Here is a 15,743-nt window from a genome sequence, read left to right as displayed (position 1 = left end):
AATGCAGCTACTGTATTTGTCTTCCAATGTACTCCACAGCTGTAGCAGTAACATTAATGATTCTTCCCTCTACACGAAAACATAATGGGTCTAATTTTTAAAGGGCCTCAACCCAGCCCTTTTTTATGCACGCCAATCCAGTCTAATAATTGGACATCTACATGCCATCATTTGAGGCCTCAAGTAATTGCTCCTGCAAAATGAGAACCACTATTATTTGCATGCTAAGTTACCCATTCAAAAGGAGAGGACAGTTTTAAATATCAGGTCCAATAACACACACACACACACATATATATATATATATATATATATTTGTTGGGGTTATTTTTTTACTAGAACTATATTTGTCAACCTTCTATCTATCTATCACCTTATCATAGTATCATAGACTATCAGGGTTGGAAGGGACCTCAGGAGGTCATCTAGTCCAACCCCCTGCTCAAAGCAGGACCAATCCCCAACTAAATCATCCCAGCCAGGGCTTTGTCAAGCCTGACCTTAAAAATCTCTAAATGCCGTTAGCCTTCTTGGCAACAAAGGCACACTGTTGACTCATATCCAGCTTCTCGTCCACTGTAACCCCTATAAGGCTTCAGTCACCATAGTATCTGAGTGCATGCAATTTCTATACAATCTCTGTGTAAGCTTGAAAGCTTGTCTCTCTCAACAACAGAAGTTCATCCAATAAAAGATATTACCTCTCACCTTGTCTCACAATCTTTAATGTATTTTTCCTCACAACATCCCTGTAAGGTAGAGAAGGAAGTACTAGTATCTCCATTTTACAGATAGGCAACTGAGGCAGACAGAGTCTAAGTGACTTGCCCAAGGTCATACAGAAAGCCAGAGCAAGAACTAGAATCTGGGTTTCTCAAGTCCCAGGCTAGCACCCTAATGACTGGGTCATACTTTCTCTCTACAATCTCTTAAAATCTATAAAATGAAAAAATATAACAAAAATAGTTCATCCATCTATCTTAATAATTCACACACAGCTTGGCATGGAAAAGCTATTTGAAAAGCATATATAAAGTAATAAGAAGATTCACAAGCCCGTGTTTCATATCTACTTATATTTGGATTTTGAGGCATCTTCCATATTAGCATCACTTTGCAAGACACAAATCCTGAGCACTGTAAATTGTAGTTTCTCCTACTCTGCCTACTCACTCTTGTTCTAAATGCTTTAACCTATATCTTCCACTGCCGGAACATCTTCCACAAACTAATTCAGACCATTAAATTTTCCTCTCTCAGATACCGAAAGTCTGTCTCATTTGAGCTAAAGCCTTTATGTTATAGTCAATAATTATGTTAAATATTGTAAGAAATATAAACAATGATAATATAGGCTGGGATTTTCAAAGGAGCCTAAGAGAGTTAGGCATCTGACACTCACTGAACTTCAATGGGACCTGGGCATTTACTTCTCTTAAGCTCCTTCAAAATCCCAACCATAATGTATCAAACCGAAAATTAACTTATCTACTCCTACATTTTGATTTTGGTGTCCCTTCTGTTTGCCCACAACAGCAACATTTCTGATTTATGTTCACATGATTAGAGGACGGAAGAATGTATAGCACTACTTCCCATAGTGCTTCTTTTAGACAAAGGTTAGTAACATGTCCATTGAGCTGATCACACAGTCCTTACTCAGGCAAAATACCCTGACTTCCATCACCGAAGGACTGTTCCCATAGTTTCCTTCATTTCCAATGATTGTTGTTCAGAATAAGTTGTACCATTTCTGAGGAAAATGAGCAAAAACTTCAAATCCTGAGATTCAAATTCAATATTGTTTTCCTTTATCAAAACATGCAAATTCAAAATGTGGTATACTGCAATTTATTAAACACCATTTCACTAACATTCCTTAAAGAGAATTTTATGGGGCTTCAAAACTGCCCAGAACGAAGCTGAATATTGTTCTGTATTTTTTTCTGTGAAATTTCATTAATCGTTTTTGCAAAGTGTTAATGAATATTGTATGCATAACTATATAATGAAAAGGGGCACAGGAAGTTACAATTTTTCTAGAAGTAAACAGCATATGTATGTTCATTAGTCAACATTTATTTAAAATAAAAACATATTATTCTGCCATTTGCTAATTATAGTCTGCTAACAAAAGAACTTTTTCATAAGGGATTCTTTTAATTTAAGGAGTCTGGTCCAGAGCACTTTATAAGCCCTAATTTTGCATAAAGTTTTTCAATCCTTTCCTTATGCAATCCTTTTCTGTAGGTATGTCTGATTTCCTATTTTAAAAGATTCTGTTTCTCCAATCTTGGCTATTGGACCACATAGATCACTTCAAACTTTCATTCCATATTTCAGTGTAAACTAGATTACAAAAAGGAAAAAAAGTTAGTCAATTTAACAAGAGTTGTGGTATTAATATACTGGTTTTTTAAATCAGAAAATATCTTCTGTGAAGGGCAGAAAACGGATTCCTTTTTTTTTTTAAATCAGAGTCTCTCTGGTCTATCCATCGATATTCATAATAATTCATAATTTTATGTAAATATCTATGTTTTATGGACGTTACCAGCACATGTTCCTCTGGACTATAAAAGTAATAAATAAAACATATATAAATCCCACATTAAGCATTCCCCAGAAACACAGAGAAGCAAAGTCTAACCCATCATATTGCTAAAGACACATAGAAGAATGGATAGTCATACTATTTTTTAGGAAAAACTATTAAACTACAGAGGGTTTTTTCACTAAAATGGATCAATTTTGTGAAATCAGAACAAAATATGCTGCTCTTCCTTTCTATAAACATGCCGGATTATAAATTGTCCTGTTTATGATTTCTGTCAGGCATAACCAGACATACATATAATAAGTAATACTTTGTGTGAAGAATTATTTAATAACAACCAATAAGTTAAAATTTTTCAATGATAATGCTCATGCTTGCCACATGTACTCCTCATGCATGAAAAACTCCCATTGCATTCAAAGGCAACTATGCCTAATTAAGGAGTGTATGATCATGGACAAAATCTTTAAGAATACTGGAAATTTCAACTTAATTCACTATCAGGACTGTATGGTTACAATGAAGACCAGCATAGATAGATGTAAGCTATGTGCACAACACCACATATCTAGTCTTTTATTAGTTCTACTGCACAGTTCCATCTAACATGCTCACTATGGCCCCAATTCATCAAGGCACTTAAACACATAGCCAAAGTTAAGTACATGCTCAAGTGTTTTGCTGAACAGGCTCCTGTATCAGGAACCATACTGTGTGTAACAGTGCTTCTAGTTTTAATTATGGGATACATCAGATACAAAAGAGGGGGGATGGATTAGTACTTAGATATTACGGCGATGGGCACTACAGAAAAGTCAGGTAGATAGATAAACAGATCAGCTAGTGGACTAGCTGGCATGTGCACGAGTTTGAAATCGCTTGCTATATCTTTGGCAATTAATAGTTTATTATTACAAAAGATCAATTAGACCACGTGTTTATTGGCACCATCAAAGATCCAAGGAGTAGATGAGATTAAGGGATAGCACACAGAGGAGCACTATATACAACATTGTTTTCAAAAACAGGTTGTAATTCACTTATGGATTGTTGAGGATTTTCAGTGGGTCATGTCCTTAGAAAGCTGTTAATATTAAATCTATAGTGAACAGTGTACTTTACTTTAAAATTACTATCATAGTACTGCATTTGCTGGCCTATAATATGCAGTTATTGGAACACATTAGGTATTAATGAGTGTAGTAAAATATACACATAACCACCCCGAGTCATTGACATTTGAAGTCAAAGTTATGGCATTGACTCTCATGATTCTGCATCCTGGGAACCAGCCAGGGTTGCCAAAGAATCCTTGTTAACTTGTCATTACAAAATTTCTGTTTTGCCAACCTCTGCGGGGCAGATGCATGCAATCTTGGTATGTCAGCTCTTTCTTACAAGATGGAATCAGGACAAGATCATTAATTAATCAAGTTAAATGAGGAAAATCTCAAGTATTCTCTGTAAGCTATTCTCATCTGCCAATGGATCACAACTATATTTCTTTACTTTATCCCTATGTGGCTACACATTTGCTTATTTATAGGGGGAAAAAAGGGAAACATGTTTTTAAGGAGATAATTTGGCATACAGAAATAGACTTAAAATAAAGAGAGACACATCAGAAATAGTGAACCTGGCACACCACTTCCCTCTATATGATTCTGTGAATTTTAAATCAATTCAGAATTGTACAGGGAATAACTTCCCTGTCTTCTGCAGGACTAGAAAGAAGACCGACTGCAGTAACTTCCATTTTCTTATGTACAATAAAACCCTTGAGACATACTTATTAATATCATAGAGAAATGCAAGCTAAAAAATAAAAACCTGAGTAAAGTTTCAGGCAGAAGAGGAACTTATCTGTTGCTGAATTCATCTGGGTATGACGCAGGTTGCTGCAGACATAAAACTATCAAAAGTCCTTCCTTTGGGGTTCTGAAATATAAAATATTCATGGTCTATAATTTTGCATAATTTGTTTAGCTGCTGAGGCATAATTTAATTATTTGGTGCATAAATTCTTAGAAAAGACTGAAGAAAAGAACAAAGTATTTTCTCAAACTAATTCTTTTATTGGTAAACTAAACGTGCAGTATAAACACATGTAAGACACGAGGCATGTGCATACTATAAATGTATGCATGTATACAGTACCGATATCATGCTCACTACTTTCCTAATACCATCTTTACTTCACCACCTATTGTGTTTGATGATACTTGGCTTCTTATGTTCTTGTTTGTTCACTAATGATATTGATTTTCCACAGCAACGTGATGTGATCTCAAAAATATACTGGAGTTCTGTGAAGTCAAGCCACAGATTCCAAAAGCATCTTCTACAGCATTTGCCTGCATTTGAAGGCTATCGTGTACTCTCTCAAATGTTAAGTGTATGAGGAAAACATGCAATTTTAATTAAACAGGAGTCAAAATTGTACAGTAAGATTTTTACCAGCAGTCAGTTTGGGCCTAACTCGAATCTCATTGAAGTCAATCCTATCAGTAATTTTTCATCTGAAAACCACCACCTTGAACTCTGGTGGTTCAGATGAAATGGAACACAGCTCTAAACACGCCATCCTGCGAAAACAAAATCTGACCAATGGATTTTTTCAAACCCCAAATCACCTTGGTTTATCCATTACAGAGACTGGACAAATCCAAGATCTTTTATTTGAAACCCACTCTCCATTAAATGTTGGTGGGTTGGATCAAAAGGAACAATGCTAATTAAGAAAAAGTATTCACTTGCATTTATAAACAGCCTTAATTGTTTACATGTTTTTATCATTATTTGTCTGCTTAATTAGAACAGCATACAAAAAAAGCTATGAAGGCAAGGTCCCTCACTTCAAGAGCTTACAATCTAAAAAGACAACGTACAAAGGATGGGGAAATGAGATGCAACAAACAGCAGAACGGTGAAGCAGAAAACATTTATTGTTATTGCTATGATTTGTTTGTTTGAATGTGTGTGTTGTGTTTATGATTTTCAGTCAGCTGCTTATTTAACACTTCACTGTTTATATACTTTACAGTATATTGGAAGTATATTTTAAGGAAGAGCATTTATGATATAAATATACATTATTTAATAAACAAAAGAATGCTCTGCTCTTCTTGCTCACATGAGTAGTCCCCTTGAAGCTCATGCACAAAAGGAAAAGTATATCCCAAAAAACTGGCAGAATAACAAAATTTCAAGTAAGTATTTTAAAAGATCATTTGTGTATGTTGGTATTCCAGAACAATCTATCTCATTTTTTACAAACCAGCTGTAAATCGAAGTCAGGTTTATATACACTATATAAACTAAATCCTGTAGGTTTTTTTCAACCTAAGTTCCATTGGGAGTTTTACCTGAGTGAGTACTTCAGGATTAAAACATTATGAAATATTATATCTATGTAAAGGTATAAACATGAGCAATGATTACAAGATATAGGGAGGTATCCTCAAAAGCTGCTGGGGATTTACGTGCCGAACTCCCACTGAAAGTTGATGTAAGGTGGGCACCTAACTATCTTTGGCACATCTGAAAATTTCACTCTTAGTCCATTCAGTACATATAAAGCTCACATTGATTTACAACTGAGGCCCAACTCTCTCAAAGCAAGTTAAGTACTGAAGCCAATGAGAATTGCTCATTATCTGGCTCCAGAATAGGGCTGCTGGCTTGGAAAAAAAATGTGATGATCACTGTCATGAGATACCAGCGTACATGGAACTGATTTAAAAAAAACATTCCTGAAATTTCACAGTCTTATAGAAAATCAGTTCTTAACATTTATTGCCTTTAAACCCCATATTTCTGGGAAAACTAACTACGTAATAATCCACTAGGCCACCTCTCCCTTTACTACATCACCTAAAAGTACCCCTGTTATAAAAAATAAATAAATAAAAAGCCTGATGGGAAGGAAAATTGACAACTATTAAAAGATTTTATGAATTTGATTATACACAAGTTTGATTTCTATGACACTGCGAAGTAAGAAGCCTACTGCTCTGCACAGCCCCAAATTCGTTTCTGACCCCTTATCACAGCACACATAAAACTCATAGGCAAAAAACTATATTCTTCTTATTTTCTAATTAATGTAAAATTCACAAAGTGAGTGTGCCCATGTCTAGGGTACAATGAGAACGACTCTTACTTGGAAAGCTGCAAATTCTCCCCAGAGTCACTAAGACAGCCGATCAAACTAAACCATTTAAATCATAGCCTATCGCTGCTATTTTTGAAGAATCTCAAGAAGCTCTGGGAGCAGGAAGTACCTGAATTTGGACAACTACCAGTAGCATATGTATCACGGGTGTTTACTATTTATTTGAAAAGAACATGTAGGGGTAGAATACAACATAGAAAGTATTTAAAGTCCTTTTGAAAATCAAGTCACTATTGCTGTGTGTTTCTATATCTCAGGCTACATGATTCTGAACCCTACCATTTTGTTTTATTTCATTGCGATTGGCAGGCTGGGAGTTGCCCAAGACAATGAACGTAACCATAACCCTTCTTCATGGTAAACATATAATTTCCCCAGTGATCCAGTGAGTAATAACAATATGTGTAGTACATACAGTGTTTACATTCCCTTGGGTTTAATATAGCTCACAGCAAAATTGATTTTCTGGAATCTTGCAATAAACCTCATCAAAGTAAATGAAACCCACACTGGCTTTTTATAAAGTGATTGGATTCAGTGTGATAAATTAACCCTAACCATCAGAGAGACTCCTGGTAATGTGCATGTTCAATTAACCTCCTCTACTTCCGATGTAGGATTTAAATTTTGCTACAGGGCTTATTTAACTCTCTCTGGGTCTGGCCAGCACTTCAACAATTCCTTGCTAGCATGGGGCTTTGCAACTGAATGCTGTGCACAACTTAGAAACTAGAGATTTTCTTTTTGAACTAAGTTTATCAAGCTCAGACCCAGAGAGACCCCACCCCCCTATTTTCTACTTAATATGAGTAGCTCCTCCCTCTGAAGTCAACAGGAGTTATTTGGATCCTGCAGGGGAATACTCAGACCCCAGAAGGCAAGAGAGTTCCCAGTCAGGAGGAGCCAGAGAGGGAAGATGTTTTTGTAATGCTCATTATTACATATGTTTCTGTACCTGTTTGAAATTAGAGCTCGTGAAAGATACTGGATTGACAGCCATAAAGACAAATGCCATGTATTAATCTACAGAACTGTGCAAGCTTTGCCACACTGCCCCACCAAGGTATATCAATTCTGATCTGGAGGGACCACCTCTAAGGTTAAGAGGGTAGTTCATTCCTCTTAGTCAGTCTCTGGACTCAGGTTTAGTAATGCTCAGGTCCCATTCCGGAAGGAGGGTGATATTAGCATGTGGAGGTCTCAGGCTACATTAGGATGTAGCACATGTTGGTTACCAGAGAAGGTTTCTTTTCAGACAACAATGAAATTCAAGGTGGCCTTCCCTAAAATGCCTCAACAGCCTCCGGTGACTTCTAGAGAAAAAAAATGCAAGATGTACATTTGCAGCTAATGTGCAATGTGTATGAAAACTATTTTTGTTGTAATGTTTACTACTGGTTAAATGAAAAAATTATTCATTTAAACAAGGGTAAAACCTATGAGATTTTTCTTCTCATTTCCCAGAGTGTCTTGGGAAAACAGGCTGCAGTAAACAATCATGCCCTATTTTATTCCTACTTAAATGAATTATCATAATAATAATAACTAGAAAAAACATCTGGTTTCTGCACAGCACAGACGGTGGAATTTTTTTGACACATTGCTCACATTTGCCCCTTTCTTCCTAGTCTCTGGCTGAGGATCTCCTACTTTTTTTAAGACCTGCTGCAGGCCGACCCCAGTGTGTCTGAAAACACAAAGTTAAGAGATTGTTGATGCCTCACACAAAACATTGAGGAACATTCTATTTTCAGAAAATTATTACTACACAATAACATCCTCTCTGTAGAACATTCTGCTTGTTCTTTATGCTGAAGACATTTGCATGAAAACAGAGCCTTTGTTTCTAAACTCATTTATGTGTTCCTACTGTTTCTTTCACTCCTCACAGTAACTTAGACAAGATAATCCTCTCTTTGTGACATCACAAGCGGTTGTTATAGAAATGGTCATGATGTCACTAATCAAGGATTAGAATCAGGAAATGGGAATAAACAGCAGGAACAAATTAACACTTTTTGTTTTAATTAATATTTGTACTAAGAAGTAAGCCCTGCACGTATCATTTGGTAGAAGAGATAAAAACAAAACAAATATCAGTAATCACAATTTTTTGATGATTTTAAAAAGTACTGACTGTGACATGGTATGCTAAAATAATAATGTGAACTTCCATAATGCCTTTCATCTGAGGATCTAAAAGCAGCATTAACTGCTGCCTTGCTTCCACATCTGTGCTAACCAGTTGCACGAGGGAAAAGAGTGCTGGATATGCAGCATAGCTCTCTGCTGAATTAGCATCATAATTTGCAGGGAGTGCAGAGGTGGGTGAATGAAGCCCACTGTTACCAAATGAAGTGATATTTGGTGTTTTTCTCAAAGACCCCAGTATTGCAATCAAAGGATTGCAAAAATCTGGGCTTTCATTTTTAAAAACTAAAAAATAAGTTTCAAGCCCTAATGATTGCTGAGAAAAGCTTGAAAAAATGACAGTAGGGCACCATAAAGGCTCAGACACCAGAAGCCAAGCAAGCAGACCATAACATTTTTTTTAAACATGATTTTTAAGCCAGACTCATGACTGTTGAACACTTCTACAATACAGAAGAGGCTTCAATAAGGAGAATTGGGGAAATTCTCCCACAGGACACCTTTGCTTTAAATACCTGCCATTTGGTGCAAACTGTTGTGCCCCAAAATACAAACAAAACCCAGAACCACCAAAACAATTGTGTAATATGCTGATGTGCATCTTGCTAATTAGCTATTTTAATGTAACCTACTACAGCTCTCTTACTTTTGTTCTCTTTTCCTTGCCTACACATTTTCTTCTCTTTCACTCAGCTTGCCGCTCTGGAAAGGAACAGGCGTGGGCCTGACTCAGAGAGGAACCACTCCCTGCAGCAGCAGCTGCAGGCTTGCAGAGCCGTGGGGAAGCAGGTCCCGCAGGGAAGCAATAGACACGCGTCTGTCCAGACCTAAACTATAGCACACAGCGCCCCCTCTGACAGACTGCAGGAACTGCTCCCCTTTGCTCTGCTTAGAAAAAGCTGGCAGTCGCAGCTTCACAGGCTTGGAGCATTGGGAAGCTGGAAGGAATCAGCCCCCGGCAGCCTAAGCAGGAAATCAACCCACAGAGCACACAGTGGTTTCCCTGTAACCCAGTCCAGAGGCCTGGAAGGAGTCCTGTTGTCAGTGGGAAATAGGGGCAACGCCTGCCTATAATGGGAAAGCAAAAAACCTGAACATTTCCAGTTGGCTGATCATTCCCAGGTTGCTTTTTGCTCAGCTGTTTAAAATAAAATAGACAAAAAATAACTTTCAGTTAAAAATAGATAACTAATTATACTCAAATGTACATGAATCAGAACAATTGTGAAACACAAGAATTCTAGTACTGATATTATATATTTTACAGCCTCCCTGAACTATCCTTCTCGGTGTCATCTCCAGCCATTACTCTTGTGCCACCAGGGAAAGCCCTGAAGGTTCTGGAGGTGACCGTGAGGGTCTGGGAAATCCCCCCAAATCCATAGAGACTGGCCAAAAGCCTGAAATGGGCAGCCCTATGATCTATAAGCAAGGAGGGCGTGCTTTGTACCAATATCAGGGTTTTGCATCCTGGTCTACCCCAGCAGGTTTTTTCATAGAATGGAGAAGTCTTGCCCTTGGTTTTTAACATTATTTTCTATCATGTGAGCTATGTAACACAAGCCAAACCCAAATAAGATAATGCCACATTGTATAAAATTAAATATATAAGGCTTAATTCCAGGTACAGCTTCAGAGCAGTTCTTGGACCACCCCAGAAAGCTCGGGGGAATAAGTGACTTTCTCCCATCTTTCCACCCTTTGAGGTTGAAGTGGCCCCCAGCACAGGTCAGAATTGCCTCAGAGTAGCTCTAAATTATGCTGGAAGATATGAGCTTCTATGGAGTTGTGTCCCTGGCCAGGATCACAAGAGTGCATCACACTTCAGCCGAACCATCACCAATCCACATCCTACCCTGGAAAGACTCCTGTGTCAGTGAGAGGAGGGCTTCAGTAGTGAGTACTTACCAGAGGCTGAGGAGCTGTCCCATAATACCTATTAAAATAATATCTTATAACTTGTATGATATTTCAGTTTTAGATCTCAACATGTTTTTAAAAGTTAAGTACCATCCATTTCTATTTCACAAATGGAGAAGCTGAGGCACAGAAAGATGAAATAACCTGCGCAAGGTCTCACAGCGAGTCAGTGTCAGAGTCTCAGAATCCTGGTCACTGTGCCTTATTCACTTGGCCATGACGACTCCCTTAAAACCTTTTAGGAGATCTGCGGTTATGTCTGCACCACAGCAAGGATGCTACCACTGTAGTCCTGTAGTGTAGATGCTACCTACTTCAAAGGAAGGGGGTTTTCCATTTCTGCAATAAATCCACCCCCTTGAGAGACAGTGATTAGGTCAACGGAAAATTTCTTCTGTCTCTCTAACTGCATCTACAGTGGGGGTTAGTTCACTCTAACTACGTTACACAGGATGTGAAATTTTTCACAGCTGAGTGATGTAGCTAGGTTGATCTAATTTTTTGGTGTAGATCAGGCCAACTTTGAAACAGATTATTGGTTATTCCTGTTTACCTGAGTGATATAGATATTTGTAGTACACTCTCAGCAAATGGCTTCCTACATGGATATAACTAGCAGGAAGCATGCCTCCATGCTGCATGATGTCATTACTAGGAGTAGGCTTAGTTGTGTGCTCTCTCTCACTATTCAGTATAATCTGTTTTATGTCCCTGTTTGTATCACACACATTTCACCTTTCTGTTATCTGAATCTGAGTCTATCTCACTTTCACATGATATACAAGATTCAAAGTTAATCGTTATAAGCTCAAGTACATAAAATCAATGCAATGTGAAAGAAGCAATTAAAAATCAAGCATGTGTACACTTCATAATAAAAAGCCTATTCTAACACAGGGTCAATACATTTAAATGTCTTCAGCAACTGACTGTAAATCTTGTTGCAACATTAAATTCTTTTTAGATTTGTTTATGGACTTTCAGATTCATTTTCTGATATTTTTCATTTTTATGATGTTATAAAGGTATTTCTTACCTGCCATTAAAAACCATAAAAAAACCAAAAACACTCTCAGAATTTTACCACTGAGATTTTCAAAGCACAACTGAAACATATGGTGCAAATATCTGTGAATTGTTACCTAATTTTTCTTGCACTAAGTGGGTGGAAAATGTTTATGGCTTATCGTGTACCATCAAGAAAGCAAACTTTTGTTACGTAACATTTAATGGGCTTCTTTACCTAGGGCATAACTAGACAGCAGCATGCAATCAGATGATGGTTTATCTAAGTGAGGCTTTGCACTGTAGGAAGGAGTATAGTATGAGTTTACTATATAACATTATGTTAAGAATAAACAAAAATTGATGAATACAGTTGTATTGTAGTTTTAGGAACCAATCTGCAGCCCTCACTCACAAGAATAATCTCATTGACTTCAGTCGGAGTACTGGTGTGAGTAACGGCTGCAGAATGGAGCTGTTAATTCTGAGGACATAAAATAAGTAAAGTAAGCAAATGGAAATAAAGTTTTCAGAATCTTAAGAAAGCAATAGCCATAACTGTCAGACACTGAAGAATCTGAGATTTTCCTTGTAGCACAGGCTGACCCTGTACATACCCATCCTCTACCACAGATTGGTTTCTTTTTGCAATTGAAATTAAACACTGACATTTTTTGTCATGGAAAATATTGCAATTATATTCAGTGAATTTTGACAATGGCAGCACTCAAAAACTCTTTTTTTGTATGGCTTGGCTAACCTATCCTATTCAAATTACTTTAATGGTTGCAACATCAGCAGGCCATGACAGCACTGAAAACTCTGATGGCCATATTAGATGTCTGGGAAATCCCCTCCCAAAGACTCTGTCTCAGACCAAAGGCCTGGAGTTAGGAAGTATGCCAATAACCCACAACACAGAGTGCAGCAGTTACATCAGATCATATATTTTTCAATGGCCAGATTTGGAATTCTGGCCCCATTCTCTCTTCCATATTGGTGTACAGAGTGGAGCCCGTACTTGAGAAACAGAGGAATCCCATCTCTGTGGCCTGCTCACCCCTTAAATTTCTACCCCACGAAAACCTCTCCACAGCTCTGCATGATTACAGCCCCGTGTAGGATGTAGCTTGAGGTGGAGGTCAGGGGAGCTAGGTTGGTGGAGTCAGCTGGGCTCCTATTGATTCTCCCCAGAACCTGTGCAGGAATACAGTGTAAATTAATACAACTTCAGGCTATATTAATTTGGGCTGCTTTCCTCTTGCACTGTGGAACTCCTCATTTAGAAAGGATCCCAGGGACTGCCATGGAAAGAGGAGTCCTGAGCAGCACAGCTCCTGCAAGAGACAAGCTTATGTAGGCCAATAGGAGCTAGTGGGACAAAGAAGGACAAAGATTAGGGTAAACTGAGCAGATGCACCTTATCTCCTGTGAATCACACACTAAAGGTGTGATACATAGGAGTGCTGGTAAGAAATTCATCTTTATTTTCTGGCTCCAGTTACAGGACTTTAGTTGGGGTTACAAAAGACTATACCCATATCTCATGGCAGAGGTCACTGACTAGAGAAGTTACTGTTACACCAAATCACCGATAGAGACATCTAGGATGGAGATCAGAGTAGATGACTTTCACATCCTTGACAGACAAAAAGATTATTCTGCCTCTAATGGAACATCTGTAAACAACTGCTATCCCTGAAACTCGAGAGCTTTGTGATAACACAGCCTCGTCTTGTTTACAAAACATTTCCTTCTGCATAGGCATCCGTGGGAACTACAGGATGCTCAGCATCTCTGAAAATTAACCATTTTTATTTAGGTGCCTAAGTATAGATTTCAGAGTCTATTTCAGTAACTCATTCTGAAAGTGCCTCCATAAGCTACATAATAAGGGAAAGAGGTCGCAGACAATATTATTGCCAACCCTAAGAGTTCAAAATTCACACGATATACTCGGTGTCTCAAAGTTCCCTATCTGTAAACATGGGGATAATATTTTCCTACCTCACTGAGGTGATGTGAGGATAAAATCTATTTATGATGGTGAGACATTGAGATATGATGGTGACTGACAAGGGCCGTATAAGGAAACAGTTAGATCTCTTCCTCCCTGTCCCCATATTCTTCATCCTTTACCCTCTCAATGTTTTGCCATCCTACTATCTCCCTCTCTGCCCCACACTCTCCCGCTTTGTCCCATATTCCCTTGTCCCCCTCCACCCTCCTACTCCTCTAGATTTGTCTCCCTCATATTCACTTGTAGTGAATATGTTCTTCCCTGAACTCTCATATTCACTTGCTCGCAACAACCCTTCCCCTGTCCCCCATTCACTGGCCCCATTGTCCTTTTTCTCTACAATCTCCCATACTGCCACGAAATTCTCATATATGCTTTCATATGAGCCTGATCCCACATTGTCCCTCACTGCCCCCCTTTACATTCATGTTCTCCATTTCTTCCATATTTACCTGCTCCTCACTATGTGTTCCATCTCCTGAGACCACAAGGAAAAGTAAGGCATTTTTACTGTGAGCAGATTGGATTCAGATAGTGGCTGTCTAAACCAGGTGCAACTTCTCTCCCGTCTGCAACACCTGAAGAGAAATGGTGGCCATTTTAATTGAGGGCAGCCTGACATCAGTTCCTCTGAAAAAATGGTAGATGGCAGCCATTGTGAAAAAGGATAAAACTTCTCAAGTTAGCCCTTGATCATCCTAGATCAGAAGAAGGTTAATAACAAATAATGTTTATTATAATGAGATTCATGATAATTTCCAAAGACTTGGCAACTTTGGGAGAACAGGGCACCAGTCTGTGATGTATCATGCTACATAACAAAAGAGGTGGATTGCCAATGTTTATATATGTGGAGCATTCCTGTATTTTTATTAGGACCCTGGACAACCGAGAGGTTAAGTATTTATTTTACTGTGAGATTATGGGCTTGAGTCTGCAAGGTGGTAAACAGCTGAAAGACACGGAACCCTGTATCTAGCTTGGAAATCACTGGGAGTGAAGGGTGCTTGGCACCTTCCAGAAGGCACTAATGACTTCAGAGAATCAGGCCATACGTAAAAATAAACACATACAAAGTCCTATAGATACATGAATCTCCTGACTTGCTATATAACAGTTACAGCCATATGTTTCCAGCTGCAGAGATACAATCTTCCAGAAGCACAGATACAATCTTCAATCAGAAAATAGAAAAAATTAATAAGAAAACTTGTAAGTTAACTGAAGCTACAGGAAGGGAGGAGGGTGGGGGTGGAAGGATAATGTACTGTACCAGTATTGACAGTTTTCTAATCTTTTGCCAATTGTTGCTAAAATGACAGATGGCGATGTTTATGAAATGCATTATTCAAAGTACATTTGCCTAGATAGCCAAGTTAAAGATGCTTTATCCTCTCTAACAAATGTTGTACAGCAATTGGCAAAATCCAAAGTACATAATGCAACCTGGGAAAGAAAAATAAATAATTTAATTCTCTCTAAATCAACATATTTTCTGTTCCCAAATAAGGAATTTGGCCTTTTTTCAAACCTTTGTAACCAATCAATAATTTAGTCATTGGATGAAAAATGATATATCCAAATTCTTAAAAATTTACATTTCCCAACTGTTTCCAAGGTCACATTACTCACCAGTTGTTCAGTTTATCCAACTTTTGTCTTGAGCAAAATCATATGATCTTTGTTTCATTAATATTTAATAGTAATTTAGATTGGACCAGATGATCTTAATGCTCATTTAAATCAGCTTGAAGGTAATATTAAGCTTTCTCCCAGCATAATCTACTACCATAAATGATTGTGTCATCTGCATATAAATGACAGCTGAATATGATAATGAAGTGCAAAGATCATCAATATAGAGTGACAAATGCATCTGACTTAAGATAAATCCTTCAGGGATCCTTTTATTCTGT

At 37.9% G+C, this 15,743-nt stretch overlaps 1 long non-coding RNA gene across 3 annotated transcripts in view; it reads right to left on the bottom strand.

Moving 5' to 3' along the window:
- Positions 1-2,177: 2,177 nt before the first annotated feature.
- The window catches only part of LOC123372056, a 181,249-nt gene continuing 167,683 nt past the window's right edge, over positions 2,178-15,743 (bottom strand). For 2 of the 3 annotated variants that reach the window (XR_006580074.1, XR_006580072.1), the window contains exons 3-4: positions 4,388-4,495; positions 2,178-2,349 (exon numbers count right to left, since the gene is read on the bottom strand). This is a non-coding gene — a long non-coding RNA (uncharacterized LOC123372056). Of the gene's footprint in view, positions 2,350-3,846; positions 3,947-4,387; positions 4,496-15,743 lie in introns of those variants that run through there. The other variant, XR_006580073.1, reaches the window with a different exon arrangement.

This window comes from Mauremys mutica, chromosome 5, assembly GCF_020497125.1.
Source record: "Mauremys mutica isolate MM-2020 ecotype Southern chromosome 5, ASM2049712v1, whole genome shotgun sequence".
Classification (NCBI taxonomy): Eukaryota; Metazoa; Chordata; order Testudines; family Geoemydidae; genus Mauremys; species Mauremys mutica.
The sequence above is the reverse complement of the archived record's forward strand: the minus strand, read 5'-3'. Positions and strand labels throughout refer to the sequence as shown.